The sequence below is a fragment of the Adiantum capillus-veneris genome, chromosome 20 (assembly GCF_014529385.1).
Source record: "Adiantum capillus-veneris isolate H3 chromosome 20, ASM1452938v2, whole genome shotgun sequence".
NCBI lineage: Eukaryota > Viridiplantae > Streptophyta > Polypodiopsida > Polypodiales > Pteridaceae > Adiantum > Adiantum capillus-veneris.
This window is the reverse complement of record NC_140950.1, coordinates 34,924,978-34,945,331: the sequence shown is the minus strand read 5'-3', so window position 1 is coordinate 34,945,331 and position 20,354 is coordinate 34,924,978.

The following is a 20,354-nucleotide window of genomic DNA, read 5'->3' as shown; positions in this document are numbered from 1 at the left end:
AATTTGGTAGCTCAGTATTTTTTAAAGATGCTTGAATGTCTGCTCGATGTGGAATGTGTTTTTCAAGGGCATGATCTAGAAGGTTTCCTTGCATGCTATGAAATAGAGATGAAGAGTCGGGGTTCCAAGATATTGAATGGTTGAATATTTAGATGAAGTTGTAGTTCCAAGATTAAAGAGCAAGTTTGGGAACTGGCAGAGAAACAAATTCCACATAGTGGGACTATTTTGCAAATGGTTTCATTCAAACAAGGTCAAGGATTATGGACTTGGGAATGAAGAAAATTATGGGGAAGATCCAGATTACTTTTAGTAAAGGTGATGGAGATCAGCTACAGGGACTTAACTATGATGACTTCTAGAAAAAAATATGTGCGAGAAGTAAAGCTAAAGCAGATGTAGCTATGGAAGTAGTAGATTTAGTCCCAAAGAATTATGTTTCAAGCAATGTAATGCCTACATATAATAAATTTGATGTGAAAATTGAAACTGATAGCAATTTTTCAGAGTTGATCTAATGGCAGCTACATCCATTAGTGGCCCCATCAAAGATGTATATTGTGCTGCAAGTGTTTCACAGGTTACTAACCTTTGTATGGGTTATTCTCAAGGAGTTCTAGACAAAACTTTATAGAGTATGATTGGAGATTTTGACACATGGAAGCATGTGAGGCCAAACATAACAACATTTTTTCTGAGGACAATTGCATAGATAAAGTTGTGTATATGGTACGTAATGAAATGCAGGAAATTATGGACTACATAGGATGTACATGGGAATACAAACGAGTTTATGTTTATTGTTGAAATCATGTTTATAGGTGTTGATGGCATAGAGAAAGAAGAGAATTCCACTATTGATGATTTCTTAGCAGAGCCTGATGGAGATGAACTTAACAATCTAAGAAGGACTTTCTAATGTATGTTCCTATTTAGAGGGGGTGCAAGAAGAATGTTTACAAAAAATATAAAGCAGAAGATGATGAAGAAACACATGAAGATTACCTGGAGGATGAAGTATTTAATGTGTCTATTTTTTTTGAAACGACTGAAGTGTTGCATATTCAGGGAGTTCTTCCTTGTATGATTTCTCACGAGTTGCAAGACAAAGCAATTTCTCGCTCTTTGATAACTAATGAATATTTTTAGGGCTTTAATAGCTCAAAGTTGTTGTGGATGAATATTTACACGTTAAAGTTTCTTTCCACGATCAAGCTTAAATCCCAAGTAAAAAAGCTTTTGATGCTATAGGTCAAGATTGTTCCAAGGTTCTTTGTGATGGCTATGAAGTCAGAGGGGGTGATGATGCTAAATCATCATGGGTATTGCTAAGGGTGCACAATGTTCTTCATTTTCTTGGACAATGTACCAGTTATGGATGGGTTTGGATGCTCTTTGTGATGTTCTAGATGCCACTAAAAGGGAGTCAGTGCTCTTTAATGCTTACTAGAAATGAGCTAAAGTTGCCAAAAAATTTGTGATGTGGATGATGCACTATGCTTCAGGTGAAGCTCTAGTTTATTGTGGGGCTCACAAGTGCTATGTACTCTTAATGGTGTTTGACCCAGGAGATTCTAGGGATCTTGAAAATCAAGTTCAATATGGAAGTTACTTTTGGGCTATCATTTTGGTTGCTAATTGTTGGATCGAGAGATGCTTCAAGACAAATGAAGCACTATGTAAAGAGATGTCCAGCGGATGAACTTCCTACTGAAGCCAGGATAGTCAGCAGATTTATCGGAGGCCTAAGAAGTGAGTTCCTAAAAAAGGAATTGTACTTGAAGAAATATGCAACCTTAGATGAAGTCACTAAGGAGGGAATAAGCATGGTTGACAATTGCAAGATCTTTAAGGATGAAGCAAAAAAGAGTAGTGACAAGAAGATCCCATCCTCAAGTGAAATTTCCTCTATCAAAACCACAAAAAATATTGATGCAAGGGTAAACTAAGAGCAAGTGATAGAGGAGCTTCTTTGTCAAGTGAATGCAGCAGCAGCAACAACAATCGTGGCTCCTGTACCAAAGCCAAAAAGATGCTACAACTGTGGTGGGGATCATTTATCTCGTGAGTGTTCAATGATACCGCCAGAGAGCTCCCAAATGGTTTGATATTAGAGAAGAATTATACAAACCACACAATGGAAAAATGCTTCTTTAATAAAAACTATGTCAGGGAATGACCAATGGGACAGCATGTAGGAGCACCCATGCCTCCAAGATATGCACCAGGGCCAGCTCATTACTCTATGGAAATGGAGAAACCCATGCCGGTACTTGGATCTCAACCAAATTTACCAGGAGAGGAACAAGTGACTGTCAGATATGTCTCCCCAATAGAAGAATTGCATGAGAGGACTTTAGTTCCTGCATCTTACTATGAGGAAACTAGTGGCTATAATCATCTGAGCTACACCAGTTATAAAGAAGTTCAATCATTAGAGGGATGGGCTCAAGGAGGTGGAAACGTCTCTGAAGTGCCTACTCCAATGAGAGAAGGATCACATAACTGGGAACAATTTGCCAGTGATGTTCATAGATCCGAGATGACCTAAGCCAAGACCGACGTATCCTCAACGACCATATAATAGCGCACCTATGCCAAGAGGGCCTTGCTATAAGTGCAATGGTGATCATTTTATGAAGGACTATCCTAGAACATATATTGTAAGGATAAATGCTTATTGTAATGAGTGTGGGGTCACACACTTCATTGCAGACTGCTTTGGATAAGAAAGGGAAAACTTCATTGAATATGGTTAGTCCTATACCTTCATAAACAGGTTCTAAAAATTAAAGGACTCTTCATGTGCAAGTATTAACACGTGCACAAGCAAACAAGAACAATGACTTGCCTCGAAGTGAAGAGGAAAAGCAAAAGGAAGACAAGACTGACAAGTCTAGTGTCAGTCGAGGAAATCCTTGGAAGGAACGTAGAGCCCCAAGATGAAGGCTAGATGAGAACGTAAGCAAAAGGTTTTAGAAGCTGAACTGGCAACGGATCAAGAGCAATTGAGACAATAAAGGGAGGTTCAAATCCTTAAATCAGTAGAGGCACCTAGAAGTGCAATCTCAAGAGGATCTATCTTAGTTCACAAGGTGACTGAGCCTCTAGATGTAATTCTATAGTCTTATGAAGCTAGACTGAAAAATAGACACGACCTAGAGCAGAGATGGGTGACCCAACCATCTCCAGAGTTAGAGAAATAGAGGTTGGATATGTGTAAGCAATTGGTTCACTGCCCAAGCATTATTGGAACCTCCCTCTATTGAAATGAAGCATAGGGTAGTTCAGCCAGTGTGCACTAAAGCGTATGTCCAAACTGAGAAAATTCCAGAAGAGACATTGGAACCACCACAAGAACCAATGATAGAGCCAGAGGAAGTGCAAATAGTGCCAAACACCACCGATGAGTCAATGAGGAACTTTCCACCTTATGTTCCTGTTAAAGAGGAGCAATGGACAGAAGACTTGTGGAAAGTAGTTCGGAAAGCACAAGAAAAGGAAGGATCTGTGACTGCAAAATCAGCACCATCTTCTGAGATTGCATTGGACAAACCACCTGCATATATGGATATGAGGTCATACTATGGAGATGTAGGGTTGGTAGCATCAGAAGACATCAAACCTTCATACTGGAAAACTTTGTAATCAATACATTGGAGAATACAAAGCAAAATCAGAGGTTAGAAGAGTACCTTCACAAAGATTAGGAAGGACGAAGGAGATGGATACTAAAATCTTAATAGACTTATTATCCATGACTATCCAGTGCACAATCACGTTGGCTAAGCTTAGGCCAAGTATGTGGACTGAGGTTGGAAAATGTCTCAAGAGATTTGGAATCACAAGCCCTCTAAAATTCGTAGAATGAGAGATGAGTGAAAGGGAGAAATCTAAGTCAAACACAAAACTAGGACCTCTAAACAAAGTGGGGGGAGTACTGTGAGGGAGAGGATGGTAACACCACACTACCACTTGAGTATAATGGGGTAGAAACCAAATCCATATTTGACAGTGGTGCTGGCATTGCCATCGCAACAAAATATATTTGGGAAAAATGGGGAAAGCGTGCAATGGGAAGGACACACATGAAGTTGCAGCTAGCTGATGGAAATGTTGAGAGACCCATGGGTTTGTTGGAAGCACTAGTAGTGTCATCTTGTGGTATAGAGTACAAACATACATTTTCCATAGTCAACTTTGGAAAGAAGAGTAATTATGAAATCATACTTGGAAGACCATTCATGAGGCAACTAAAAATGGTTCAAGATTGGGGATATGGTTACCTTTATTTGCGACATGTTGAAACCACTACCTGAGTCAACATGAGAGACAACAATTACAGAGATATAACAAGGACACCTTGGAGGATTTTGATTCAGCCACTTTGAGCGGGTCTGAAATCCCTGCTTGTCTGCGCATGCTTGTTTGCCCAAGAGAAAAGAAGCTTGGATGTGTGGAGCATCACAATGTAGTGACTTTGAGCAAAACAAGGCCACTTTCAAAAATATTATGGATGATGAGGTTTATATGTGAGATCCCTTTCCAAAAGACAAGCTAGAGCCATTGGAATGGTCCCAAATCTTGGCTACCTTAGACGTATGTGTTAATGAAACCACTGTTACAAAATTATGTGATAAGAATGGTTATGACATCGTGTTGTACTACATGTTGAGCCAGATTGTAGAAGAAGATGAAGATGACTTAGAGTTGGAAGGGGAATTTGGAACCCAACAAGAACCCATAACAAATTCGGATATACAAGTGGTAGGATATGTATCCATGCCTCAAGTGGCTATTCAATAAACGGAAGAGATTTATCATGACTTTTTTGAGATGTTTGATAATAGATGAATGCGGATGACGAGAAGTTTGAGGGATTTGACAATGGGAATATGTGCAATGAAGGCACGGGCAAGTTTTATGATTTTCCAAATCAATATCCTAGATGACAAAAGAGATATCGAGAGCTCCGTGAAAAGAAAGGTTTGAACAAGGGACTTCGATTGATGCCCAACTTTCAAGGAAAGCCACATTTTCTAATGAAAGTCAATGCCATCAATTGCATCAAGGCCCTAAAGTGTCTAGAAGTTTTTTGCATTTGGCTGAAGATACAAAGTTCAAGCCTAGGCTTTTGAGGCATGCTAAAGTTGACAAAGCAAAGAAGAAGGTCTCACAAGAGAAAGTACATATCTTTGGAGGTCCAATTCTTACGAAAGTCGAGAGGAAGAAGAGGTATGGTGAGCTTAAATGAATGCTAAAGAACATATGGACTACATAAATGGAAAGCAGTGATGAGTCTACCACTCAAAAAGGAGGGAACAAGATTGATGTGCCTCCATTATTGTAAGTACACTATCCAAGACAAAAAACTCATAGTCCAACAACCCATGAGAGAGCCGAAGCCAAAGGAGTCTTATAAAGGCCCAGAAAATGCGAAGAGAATTGATTTAGTAGAGCTAGGAGAGATCCCACAACCTACTTATATCGCAGTTGATTTACGTCAAGAAGAAGAAGAGCTATTGATAAAAACGCTCAAGGAATTTAGAGATGTGATTGCATGGTCTTGCAAGGATTTGAAGGGCGTGGGTCCAAACATTTTTGAGCATTCCATTCCCTAAAGTTTGATCCTAAACCAAGTAGGCAGCATCCCTATACCTATAATGACACATTTTCCAAATGAATCAAGGAAGAAATCGATAAACTTAAGGAGGCAGAGTTTATTTATGAGATTGAACACATGAAATGGGTCTCACCCATAGTGGTGGTTCCTAAGAAAAATGGGAAATTGCGAGTGTGTGTTAATCTTAAGAAAGTAAATGTGGCTACCATAAGAGACAATTATTCTTTCCCTATCACAAAACATGTACTCGAACGAGTCGTGGGAAAACAAGCATATAGCTTTATAGATGGCTTCTCCGATTACAACCAATTGAGGGTGAAATTAGAAGACCAATATAAGATAGAGTTTGCAATGGAGTGGGGCTTTTATTCTTTTCAAGTGATTCCATTTGGGTTAAATAATGCGCCTGCTACCTTTCAAAGATTGATGGCTCACGCTTTCAAAGAGTACTTGAGGATATTTTTGGATATCTACATGGATAATTTGTGCGTATAATCTCTTTTGAGAGAAGGTCATATAGGTCACCTTCGCAAAGTATTTGACAAGTGAAGAACCTATAGGATTTTCCTAAACCCTGAAAAATGTGTCTTCATGGTAAGACAAGGGAAAATCCTAGGGCACATAGTTGCAGTGAATGGAATATCAATGGATGAAGACAAGGTAAAGATAATCATCGAATTACCAAGACCAGCAAGACTGTAAAAGAGGTTCAATCATTTATGGGTCATTGTGGGTACTACCAAAGGTTAATCTACATGTATACCATTATTGCAAAACCACTATATAGCCTAATTACTATTTTCATATGAATGGACAAATGTGAGAGGTAGTTCATTAAATTAAAGGATGCATTGGTGTCTGCACTAATTTTAAAAGCACTTGACTGGAAAAAAAATTCATGTGCATGCTGATGCATCTATTGGCTCAACCTGGTGAGGGCAGCACGGATTTTTCGATAAGATATGCTAGTCGACAACTCAACGATGCAAAAAAGAATTATACAACCACGAAAAGAGAGGGCTTAGGAATGATTTAAGCAGTCAAGAAATTTTGTCACTATTTGCTTGCAAATAAGTTCACGTTTTTTGTGGACCACCAGACATTGCTACATTTGGTCAATAAACCTTGCAATACTAGACGCATAGTAAGGTGGTTCATTATATTGCTTGAGTTTGACTTTACTGGATTATGCCACACTGTACCAAGTGATTGTAGCACCGGATTGGAGTTATGCCATTGTTGAATATTTAACAAAACGCAAACTCCCAAAAGATTGTTCTAGAGTAAGACAAAAATCCTTGGAGGTTGAAACAACTAAGTATGTCTTGTTGAATGATCAGTTGTACCGACAAGGACCTGGTGGGCAGCTAAGGTTATGTGCTCATGAAAATAAGTATATACCTTTACTAGGACAAGCTCATGGAGGCATAGCTGGTGGACATTTCGCAGCAGAGAGAACGATAAAAATTATCCTTACAACAGGAATTTTATGGCCAAAACTAATTCAAGATGTAGATGCATATGTGAAATGATGTGATGAGTGCCAACACACCAAGGTGCCGGTGAGAAAGGATGAGATGTCATTGAGACCAATGATGTGTGCTAGGGCATTTGCAAAATGGGGATTAGACTTTGTCGGTCCTATTTCTCCTATCACTTGCATGCACAATACATTGTTATCGTGACAGATTATCTCACAAAATGAATTGAAGCTAAGGCAACAACAAAGCAGATGCAAAAACTACATCGCAATTTTAATATGAGTATGTCTTTGTCGATACGGCTTGCCAATAGAAATTGTAAGTTATCAAGGCACACACTTTGTGAATGAGGTCAAAGAGCATCTTTTAGATGAATTTATGGTCATCCATCGCAAATCGGCACCTTATCATCCATAAGTCAATGGCCAAGAAAAATCCACCAACAAAACACTGTGTACAGTATTGACCAAGCTAGTTAGCGAATCAAGAAGCAATTGGGATCAAATGCTACATTCAACATTATGGGCATACAAAACAACACTAAACAGGACGCCATTTAATATGGTCTATGGGTTGAATGTTGCTCCATGTCCCCCCGGCTTCCCTCTCCCCTCCCCTTTAATATTTAGGCACCTCCTCCACCCTCGACTCCTGCTTCTCCCACCCTCCACCTTCGGTTTCTCCTGCATCATCAATATCACTTCGGTTTAGGCACATGTACAAAGCTCAAAGTAAGCAACGACACTTGCATGATCTCTAGATATTCAACTGTTAAGATCAAGGAGGAGGGCTATGGCAACAATCTACATGCCAAAAGCCTTGGCTCATATTCTTAAGCTATTACCGACCTGGAGGAATGGGTGACGCATGTAAACAAGGAGTGACGCCTTCCAAATTTGACTAATTCTTATTGTATGTGTTCAAAGGAGCTCACTAACCAAGGGGAATTCATGAGATAGAACAAAAGTTGGCTACAAAGAAAACTTTGACTCTATTGTGATAGAGTTAGATAGAGCATCAAATGAAATAACTCTTGTAAACAAGGTGCACACAACTTATTCATAGCAATGCATGGCAAATAAGGTCAAAACCCATACTCACCTCAGTCTATCGTGATAGAATTAGACCCATAGTTGGAGAGGGTAGATGAAAAATGTGAATACCAGGGCTAGTTTCCAAGGTCTTATAGAGGTAGTGTACCAAGTTTTGTAAGGATTGGGCAGTGTTCATCTCATAAGATAAGGAGATTAGGTCTCAAACACGGAATTGAGTGGACAACTCATGAGGGTGGACTTATCTGACCTAAAACAACATGGGGAACCTTAACGGACATTGGGGAAGCCATGTGTATGGTTACAAGTGCAAAATTATCAGGAATTTAAGAAGAATTTAACTCTATCGTGATAGAGTGAACATAGATTATGGAGGCATCAACTTCAAAGCTGGGGCATAAAGGTTTTATTCCCATACCATGTGAAGCCTTCCTACAAACTCTGGAGCCAAACTAACCACTTATGGAAAAGATAGACTCGTGATTACTCAGAAGAATGATTGCAATAGGAATTGCAATCATTAGGAATTGTGGGCCTCAAAAAGGGACATACACCTTTTTGAAGTCATGGGAAAAGGGGATCTGGTTCAGGAGTAGGTATTAGTCAGGTTACATAGTGGGATTCAATTATGTGCAGGGAAGTCTCACTCTATCACGATAGAGTGAGCACATTGTCAAAGTAAGCTCAAAAGAAGCAAAAGACACATCAAATGTCTTAAGCATGTTGTGAATACCTAAATACCAATTTTTTATTGTATTTGGTTATGATTTGCTAATGATAAGTCTATTTTGTACAATTATTGCATCAGACTCCGAAGGCCCATAGTGATTAAGTTCATGTCCTAATAACATCATGGGGAACTAATGGGGCTCAACTAAATGCATACTTAAGATTTAGTCAAGTTGATGTGAGGATGTATTAATCTCAATTTCAAAATTGGCTTTTAACTCAGGATCCAGGGAAGAAGAATACTCTAAAAAGAAGGATAGAAAGTGTTGAGCCATACACAATAGTACCAAAAACATTGAAGCCAGCAACTACCTGGTTGCCACGAGAGATTGAGCAAGCAAGTGCATTCCAAATCCATTAAGGCCAGGAAATTGCTTCAAAAGGTGGGCCTATGAAAATTGCTTCTCCATGCCAGTTGTGGCCATAGATCTGAAGAGAGTGCAAGAGATGATAGAAACCATATAGGAAGATGCACTTGCAGAGTATCTAGCCCAGAAGATAAAACCCATGGAGATCAAAATCACTCCAAAAATAATAGCAACAGTGCTTAAAATGTCACAGATTGGAGCAGGCAGCATGAAAAAGAAGAGGCCCAGCCTTAAGGTTTACAATAAACAGAGTTCACTACCGGCTTTCAGTGACATAGTGAATCCAGATCTACTGATCCTGATTGACTCAAATCTATAGTCAACAGTAGATGTGTCATAGTAGCAGGAGACTTGTACGGCTCACAACACCACATGGGGTCCTAACAACCACTTTGATTTGGTCAATGACCAATGAACATGGAGCAATCATAGATCATGTTGCTTACCTCCATGAGATGATTTTGAAGCTCACAATCTAGTCACCCAAATACGTTGGAGGTGGGGAAATACTAACAAGGATCATTTAACAAGAAATTGGTGCTAGAGATCAGCTGCTAGTAGCCCCATCTCAGAACATAGGGAAGATGAGGGGAGTGATGAGAATAGAAAAGCAACACCCTCTATAAACACAATTGGAAGTAGGAAGCTGGAAAGAGTATAAGAGAAAAACGACAAGTGCCCACTAAACAAGAAGAGGCTAAGAAACGAGCAGAGATTTTGGGAAAGCGCAAAATTGAGGAGGAAGGAAGTGCGCTAAGATGGAAAGAATTTTGGAGGGATTTGTACTGACATGATCATTACGAGGTGATGTAGGCACCAAGTGGAAACCCTCTATCACTCCTTACACCTTAAGAACCAAAAAACCACGCATAGATGTGTTTGAGGTTGACTGGTTTGAAAATAATATCCAAAAGAGAAATGCAATAGATCAGCCTGAAATCCAACTATTAGAAGAAGATTTTGAGGTGCTGAGAAACCAACTACGCCCAACGGAAAGAGAGGACCTCCAGCCCAAATCCTAATGAAGAATCCACACCACCAGTGGAGGATAGAATGCCAACACCATCACCAGCAAACCAAGAAGAGAAGGTGCCCATTCCACCTCCACCACCACCACGAGAGCCAACAGAAAGGGTTTTCTAGAGAGACAGATTTCACAAGCCTCAACCTCTCAAACAAATGATGAAGCAGCAAGAATTGACCTAAGCCTTAATGTAGTTCAATCTCTACTAGGAAATATTAGAAACAGTGGTCAATAGTTGGGACAAGAAAGCAAAGACTTTAAAGAAAGAGTTGGACAACAAGCAACATGACATTTTGAAGTTCCAACAACAAAGACAAGCTGATCAGCTGCTGCTTACTCAAATGGATAACCAAATAGCAAACCTTCCAGGGATGGTTGACCTATTGAAGGAAAATTCTCAACTAGCTGAACTAGATTTGGAACTGTGTGAAGTTACCATTATCACTTTTCATGATGAAATTCATGTATAACAGGAACAGATTAAGACCTTGCAAGAGGAGAAAGAAACTTTGACAACAAATGCTCAAAATATGTAAACCACTATTGATGATTTGAAGTTGGAAGTGAAGGATCTTCGAGCAACCGCTAAAATCCAGACAAAAGAGATGCAAAGAATGCAAAAACAAAAAGTAGTGGCCTCAACATCTGAAGTACTTCCACCACCCAAAGATAATAGTGAAGCATTGAAGAAAGAATTGGAGCTAGAAAAGAAGCAACAGTTGATGATCACAGAGAGTGCCATCAGGACTGAGGAGGCATTTATGAAACAAATAGAGGATTTACAGAAACACCCTCCACTCCCTTCTCAAGATGAACCTGAAGTGGAAAGCAACACAGTGTTTTCCTTGTTAGAAGACAACGAGGCATTACAAAAGAATGTCAAGGACTAAAGGAAGCTAGCACAAAGAAAAAAATTGCGCTCAAAGAGCTGCAGGGGGTCCAAGAGGAAAACCAAAGGTTGGTAACACAAATGGCTCCCCTACAAGCTATAGCTACTTCACAAAGGGAGGTACAAGTCAACCAGCAAACAGAAGTGAATACGGGGCTAGCCAACCTCGCCTCTACATATAGAGATGTGGATGAATAAGAGGAGACTCCTAGACCAGTTGAGATGCCTTCCATCAATGAACAAGAAGATCCAATTGGCAGTCAACCAGGTACCAGCAGAGACATATACAAAGACACATTGACAACAACTGAAGAAAAGAGGAGGCTCCTGGTAGAAGTAAATGTTGATATTGAGACATGTTGGAAGAAAGCAATGGATGAGGAGCATAAGCTTCTATATGCAATTTCCAAGACAAAAAAGACTACAGAGGAGCTCCGATCCCAATGGATAGCCCCCGTGCTTCCATACGCTCTTCTAAAATACGAATATTTGGAGCATAGAAGGAACTTGGAGAGGGAAGATTTAGTGCCAGTCTTTGAAGGTGACTTGCACAAAGCAAAAGATTGCAAAATAGTTGTTGACATTCAATCTCTCTGGCAAAAGCAATGGCTCTTGACCGACTCTGATAACTTGATCTATTTGGTGAATGCACCCCGCGAGCTGAGAGAAGATCCCGCCTTCTGCCCATTGCCCAGAATTAGAACCTACAGTCAACACTTAGCCATTCAATGACAATATCCAACATGGATGATTTATCCTATGCTGTTAGGACCTGTTTGTGGAGAGAGAATATTGGGTTGATACATGGTGAAAACCCTTGAGAATGTCATTATTGACTTTCACGGCTCTCCCGACCTGTCTTGCAAAATGTTAATGAAGATTTGTGAGATGCTACTAGCCTGCTACACCACTTTCACATCAACATCCACTTGGTCTTCCGAGTATATAGATAGATGTACATAATACAGATGCTGAATTATCATATGGTCTGAGTCTGCCTCCATCAGAGACAGTTTTGCATACTTATTTCCGCAGACTAATGTTCTTGCCCAGTCACCATCTACAAACGTTTGAAGAAGCTTTCTACACCGGCTTTTTCATGTTCAAACTTCAAGTCAAACATTTTTGGGCCGCTGATTGCATGCTACGACACCTTTTTGGCACAAGAAGAGCGAGACCACTACCATAGATATTGAAGTATTCATGTCTACCAGGAGGGGGGGAGTGTTGCAGCCACACTAGCCCTAGCCCAACAACCTTTATAATGTATCATTGAAAACCCATTGTAATTTCTCGCTCATTATATGTTGATGCATGTCTGGATTGTAAACACTTCTGTAAAAGCGGATGGGACGCAAATGTGTTTCCAAGTTGTAAATATTTTTTGTAGGAAGACTTTTGAGAAAGGTTGTAATTGTTTTGTTCTCCGACGTGCCCTAAATATAAAGGTCACTTAGGTCTTCATTTTTAGGATAATCATTATCTTTTAAAATCTATCTCTATGTGTCGTACAAGTAGGGGGGGGGGGGGGGGGGGGGGGGAGAGAGAGAGAGGGAGAGAGAGAATATGTGTGTCTTATCCTCAATGCTACACGCATCTCCCTTTGTCTCTTCACGAAACAGCTACGCCATAGTGGTAACCTCGCCAAGGGCTATGCGTCCATCATCAACATTCACACAATAATGTTGATTGTGGGCACTCTTTCCTCGGACTTCATTTGCTTGTAAGTTGAGCAAACATTGTTTTTTTTTTTAAATGAGGTGCTTTCTGGAAATGCTACGAGAAGAGCTACGCATGGGTATTAACTTATTTCAATTTTGGGAACTTTCAAAATTTGACCCGCGACTCTACCGCATCTGCAAATAAGGGGGTTAGGGTTAGGTTATAGTTCTACTGAGTTCCTGGGTAGGAGCATCCTAGTGAGGGGATAATGCTTGGTGAGTTTGGTGCAATTCTGAGATGTATTGTGGTGTTAAGCTTCTTGTAAGTTTCAAGTAGGTTATGGCTAGTGAGATTAGTTGTAGTTGATTGATTCATACATTTCTAAGTGCGTATGAGTAGGTCAGTCTCAGTCTGACAAGCTAACAAGATGCCTCCACGTGCACCTATGGGTTAGTTGTGTCCTAGGTAGACAAGTTTGTTATCAGGGTTGTGCTCGAGATCATGAGCAGATGCGAGTAAATCCCTAAAACAACTCCCCAGATAATCATATTGGGTACACCATGGCAAAAAAAATACGAAACCTACATACACAGGGCATGAAACCAAGTCTTTTTCACTGCAAAAAATCGGGTAAGAGCCATTGTCTTTGCTCCCCTAGAGGACACAATCTATCTGCTTTCAATAGATAAACATACCACAACCCTGATGGTTCCACCTGCCTCTCAGCCACACCAATGAATGTAGCACTTATAATGCCCTTATCCTCAAAAAACCTTGATACGTCTGGCACGACAATGGTGGACGAGCTCCCTTCAGCACAAGTTCCTCTAACAAAGCCCTTGGATTTTCCCTCAACAATGCAACCACGTCATTCCAACATACAAGGCAAGTGTCTCAAATCTAGAAGCCAAAAAAGGCAGCCCAATCCACACTTACTATTCCAACAATAACTAGGGTTGCTACAACAAATCACACCAGTGAGCTCTAATACAAAAACTTGTAAACGTTCCACCGCATCCATGACTCACAGGCAACTTTGACATGTTTGGGTTCCAAAGATACTATACAAATCCACGACCATTATATATTCCCAAATTAAAACTACCAATTTCGTCGACAAAACCACTTTTGTAGTGTAAGTGCATTGCCAAACCAAACCACAAAAAACCCAAGCCCACAACCCACCACCCGTAACCCATCAACAACATTTCTATTATCAGTGGGTGCCAAAAACTTCGACCACTACCATCACGCCACTGTCAGCCTCATCAATTGCTCGTCCAACTATGCAAATAACGCAGCGGCATCCGAAACCAATTTTCCAAAAACACCAACGCTACCAGCACCACTCAGAATTCCTACCACAGTGTGTAGCCATGCTTCAGCGATTACTTCACGGCGTCTCCGACAACAACTTATCCTCATGAGCAAATTCCCTTAAGCATATCGCTTAAGACCCACCTCTTGCACCGCATGAATTTTTTTTCGATGCATTTACTATGTTGCATAATAGGTCCACCTTACAAGGCCATGCATTAGCACGGCTTCTTCTCCTATGCACATTGCACCCTTGGACCCACTATCGTCCAGGTGGACTCCATCTAGGAGGGGGGAGGCATTCTACATGTGGAACCAATGAAGACATCACTCAAATAGGAAAAAGGGCAGTGTTTGCAATTTTGGATTACTTTGCGTTCAATTTTTGGAATTTTTACCCACCTTTATTTTCCTTCCCTTAAAGGAAGAGGAAAAGTACTAAACCAGGGACCAATGGAAATGAGCCCTTAGGTGTGAGTACTGATGTTTATATGTAAATAATGGCTATCTTTAATATTTTACCTATTTCTTTGTCTTTACTTTGATATTATTTTTAAAAAGGAGAAAAACAGGCACAGGACACTCATCTATTCAAGCTCAGGAACCCACAAGATCTTCCAAAAGCAAAAACGAAGTTCAAACGACCACGTTACGACCAAAAATGATTATAAGCGAAAATCCTTTTCTAACCACTGTGGCCTAGTTTTTCAAAAGTGATGGATTTTGGCCATATGGTGTCCTTTTTTAGAATTTTTTGACTCATTGGTCATCTACCATATGAGTTAGGACTAACCGGGAAGTTTCACCAAAAAGTGGTCCGAGAGCCCAAGGTATGTATAGTCTAAGGCCCATTTAGAGTCCCATTTCTACTTTGAGAGAGAGAGAGAGAGAGAGAGAGAGAGAGAGAGAGAGAGAGAGAGAGCTAAAGCTTCTTTGGAGCACGATTTTTAGCCATCTGTTACGTCTTGCACACGATACCAATCTACACTAGCTATGAGAGGTATGATCATCACCTAGTACACTATGTTTCAATGATGATGCATGCAAGAATGGGTGGTTAGAAAGCTAGGTTACCAGCAAAACACAAAGTGATTGCCTATGCTCTCCCAAGCGATCCAAACTTGACCAAAATTCACAAGCAAGGTAAAAAAATCGAACATAAAATCATGTTTTTTTTCCTTAAGCTAGATGATCCCCAAATTCAACATGCGGCTTTACCAAGATGAGGCTACCAACTTTTATAAAGGGATGTCAAGTATTGACAAGATTCTGGCATGTTTCATTCAAGACACCTCCGAGGCCAAGCAAAGCATCATCTTGACCCACAGGGCTCAAAAGATGTCGAAATGATGAAAGATTTCACACGGCATGTCTCAAGGACATCACCAACAACTGGGTAATGCTGCATTGCACCAAGCAATAGCCGGCATAGCCATTCCAAAGTCAGAGTCTCTTTCAGAGCGTAAAATGGTCACAAACCATTTCCGACAGCTCAACTAATGATATGACCACATCAAAGTGATCCCAAAGAGTACATAGACCTATATGAATGCTTGCATGTGTGTTTTAAGTGTAATTTATGGGAAATTTGTAAATGTGGGAACATTCTTACAAAGTTGAATTCATGCCTTAAATTGCTTGTACTCAGGACCTAAACCCCGCAAACACACTTCTACCTTGTCATTGTCATCTACTGAGACACCAATTGATGCTAGGGATGCACAAATATTCTTTATCTTTATTAAGTAGTCATTGATAGACATATTCTTCTTCTGCACAGTATTCAACTCAGTCTTCAATTGCAGCTTCCTTGCCTTTATGATAGTGACATCTAAGGATAGCAATGTATCCCAAGCCTCCTTAGGTGTTTGAGTGTCCTATATATGCCCAATCATAGTGTCCTGCACACTGACAAAAAGCTAGTACATGACTTTCCTAGATTCTTGATTCCAATATCTATACTCCTTTATCTGTGCAACAGTAACACCTTGTTTTGTAAGATTGGTACCTTCTCATGATCTCCATGAATGTATGCCCAATAACCCGTACCCAATAAGAAATTGGTCATTTTGAACTTCCAAGCATCGAAGTTATTCTTGTCGTACGTCCATCATTGTTGGATGACATTTTTACAACACTTCACAAAGTCTCTGAGGAGCCTGCTAAAAATAGTGAGCTACCACCTATAACCACAATATGCATACATACACCTGTTTCACAATACCAAACAGTATATGTGTGCAGTGTAGCCAATCTGGAGCTTTTTGCACCACTATGTAGTTGACCTAGAGAATCTCCAAACTCAGTGTTTTAGCACGGGAACACACTCTAACTCCAAAATGGAGGCTGAAACGTGTCCAAAACGTGTTTTCAGCTACACAGTTTCAAAGCTCTGTGCACAATCCTGAGATGCATGATCCGCAGAAACAAGCACCTCGATCAGAGGTCATTTGGATATGGCTCTTGGGGATCTCGACACAGTGTAGAGGGAGCAGAATGGGAAGATTCTTATCCTCAACCGCTTCTCATACTGCTCTTGCCCATTGGTCCAAGCTCCTCAAGCACAACCACGCTTTGATACCATGTTAAAAGACAGAGAGGGAGAGAGCTTGAGCTATCACACACACACACACACACCCACACACGCAGAGATGGAGGCTGAAGCTCTTCTTCTTCACTCAATACAAGATAAGAGGTCGACAATCATAATATAGATACAACATAATAAAGGAAACCTAACACAAAGAGGATGGTCTAGTGTGAGCCGCTAGTGAGTGAGTTGGCAAGATAAGTGTGCCATCACTTTGGTAGGTAGACCAAGTCGGTGTAGTCCAGCTGTAGAATCACTGGCAAAGATCTATACATCCACCAAGGCATGCCAGTGATGATGACAGTTGGTGATAGTCATCCAGGAGTAGCACATGTTGAGCTTCATATCTCAACACTGGGGAGAGTTCTCAGACACCTCAAGGAAAAAAAACCTCTACCAACCCTGCAAATTTTGAACAACTAGAAAACATTGAGGCAGTAAGCAGGGAACAAAGTAAAATAGTAGAGACGTTTGAAGTTGACCCACGAAGACAGCTCCAGGAGAATACACAAAGACTCACATATTAGTTAATTGAAGAGCTCAAGGACAACATTTCAACAGAAGAAGAAGTCCATTGGTAGAAAGCTATGGAATGGGAAGTGCGGGTCCTACTTTCACTAAATGTTTGGATCCTTTGACCCACACAACTCAATGAGGACTGGTATGCTCTCGCCAACTCCCTCTACTCTTAATCAGTTATGAGTGGTTGCAAAGAAAGGCAGCCATCACAAAGGAAATCAAAGAGGCACAGCCATCAACGTTAGCAGAACCCAAATGGTGAAATCCCTGGCTAGACCATCACCCTCAATACCATATCCACATGTTGAAAGCACCATTCAGTCTGAGGGATGATGTGTCATTAGGAAATTTCAGAGGTCATTTGGAGGGCCATATGAAGAGAGAGAAAAATAGAGCGCGTCCAATGAGCACGAAGGCTACGTTACGTAGGAAAGTACGTGGAAAGACTCAAAAAATAGGAAAATAGCATAAAACTTTCACGAATCTAGGATTGTAGCATCGTAATTTCCTTCCTTTTACCGAGCTTTTAGGTGCTTGCATGTGGTCCCACTTCTGATATTCTCTTATGGTCATTAACGTACTGGAGGGTGACCATTAAGCCCGCACAAGATATTGGAATTCTAAAACACTTTCCCTCCATTAGAATGCTTTCAAAGTGAATCTCCCTCCACTAAAGCTTTTCTCTGAGAGCTATGGCGTCCACGTCTTCTCGCCCAAGAGGCTCCAGGTGTTTACTGTCTCTCACACCAACAACCAACAACTGCACTTTGCCTAGAAGGCCAAGTAGTAGCATATCCTCAATTACAATACCAGCTTCAATAAGTGCAGAGAACCAATGGGTTGGACAAAGGATAAACAAAGGTTCATGGGTCCTCATGCAACCAAGAAGACCCAAGAGGTCTAGTGGTATCAACGTTTTTCGCTCAGCATGGAAGGCTAGAGTGTTGGATTTCAAAGTTGAAATCGGCAAAATATCTGTAAAGGAAGTTCTTGTTCAGCATGTGTTTACCCATCCTGAGGTGATAGCAAACGGTGGAAATGTATCAGATATACATCAACCACGTTGCAATTGTAAGTACTCTTGACATGTGAACTTACTGATACTCTCATTATAACTTTTCTTATATATTTTGCAATGTTTCTCCCGCTTGTTATGAGCAATGTCTCCATTCTTCACAGCTCAATTACATTAGATTTGTCATTTGTACTTATTGATACTCTTAGTTTAACTCTTCTTATATATATTGCAGATGTTTATACCTCTTCTTATGAGCAATGGGAGCCTGTGGAGTGCATAATAGGCCTCTTCCATGTTGTTCATACCCACATTGGTTCTCTACAGTATTCAGAGAGGAGCAGCAAAAGACTGGCTGATGAGGGAATCTTTTTTTATGACCACTTTTACCAACTCAGCTCAGGGAATAAGAATGGCATGTTGGTGAAAGTGCCTCTACCAACCGATTGGAACACTGTGGACTTGCCAGTTCCCGAGGAAACAATGGTGGAGGCAATGCGAAGTAAGCTCTACAAGGATATACAAAGGTCTCTACGTAGCTCTATTCCTACCAAACTGGTTAGAATTGAAAACTTCTGTCCTGTTGCACTCTTCATAGAGCTGTTTCATAGCTACAACATCCGAGTTACGAAAACTATGTTCATGTGCAAGTCATTTCAGCAGTCATCCTGTGACAAACTTCTTGACAAAGGATGGTATGCAAAGGAAGAGATTGGTTTACGGTGCGAGGTCGCACTTGATACTCTAGTTGTCAAGTACATGATTGCAAGCCAATCACTGTTACTCTCGTTTTGGTATATGCAATCACAAATGCTCAACAGTAAGTACATTCCTATGGACCAGGTTTCTGCAGGTTTGGAAGATAATCCTGCTGTGGATGTGGAAGTGATTGATAAAGAGCATGGCCTACTGTTGGTGGTTACAATAAGGGAGCTATGCAGTCTTCAACATTTGCGGCATGACATAATTGAAGAGTCAATGGACAAGGACCTATCAGATTTTTCCTTTTTCCTAGCTGGCCGTAAGGTGATGCGGCGAAGGGAAAAAGATATTTTGTGCAAAGAGTTGGATGGTCGGGTTGAAGTAGTGTCAATGTAACAGATATTCTTGTGAACCCAAGTGTATACAAATGACTTTCAAGACATGAAGTTTATTGAGCTCATTTTTCAATTGTGCCCTGTGAAAAAGTGTGCTTGAAATACATTTCTTTACCATGTCAAAACTCTCTCTCTCTCTCTCTCTCTCTCTCTCTCTCTCTCTCTCTCTCTCTCTCTCTCTCTCTCTCTCTCTCTCTCTCTATGTCAGACAAGACAAAGACATGATAGAAGAGTCATCTTAATTCATTAGAAAGTACAAACTCGTCCGTGAACAATGGACTGAGATACAATTTTTGTAAGTATGGAATCAGAATGTCTTCAAGGTAAAAATCGAAGGAATGCCCCTCGAAAGAAGGTGGTGAGATAGTTGTTCCCGGCGGATTTAGTTCTCCCTTTTCAGGAGTATCATCAATTAGTAGTGTATTAGTTGCATCAAAGGGTACACCGATTTGGCTAAACGGTTTGTACAAAAGAGGTAAGTGTGGTTTTTTAGGGTGGTAGTGGCCCTCAACGGTAACGCATTTTCTTTGATCATACAAAAAGGCAAAATCTGACGTGTGAGCGTGGCATACACTGCAAACTATTGCAACTAGTGGCGACAAGTTTTGCCTTTGCATTGAAGACCATATGGCAACTCTGAAGCGCGGAAGAAGAAACTGAATAAATTCCTTGGTTCCTAGATGAACCACGACTCGACAAGTTCCCATCCGAAACGTTTGCAAATCCTCAAAGGGTCCTCTGTCACCGAGAGGCACCCGCATCAGCAACAATCCATTGACGTCCAAGATAATCAACCTCTGTAAAAGTTGACAAGTACATATAAGTAGTTAGAAGCTGAACATATTTTGCCATACTTGAATAGACATTACCGGAACAACCGTATCTACAGGTAGCAAGGGTCCATACTGGGTCTCTGTAGTGTTCATGTCGTTGTTGCTCTCCTCTGCTTTATCTTCATAGTCATCATTCACATATTCATCAGGGGTCT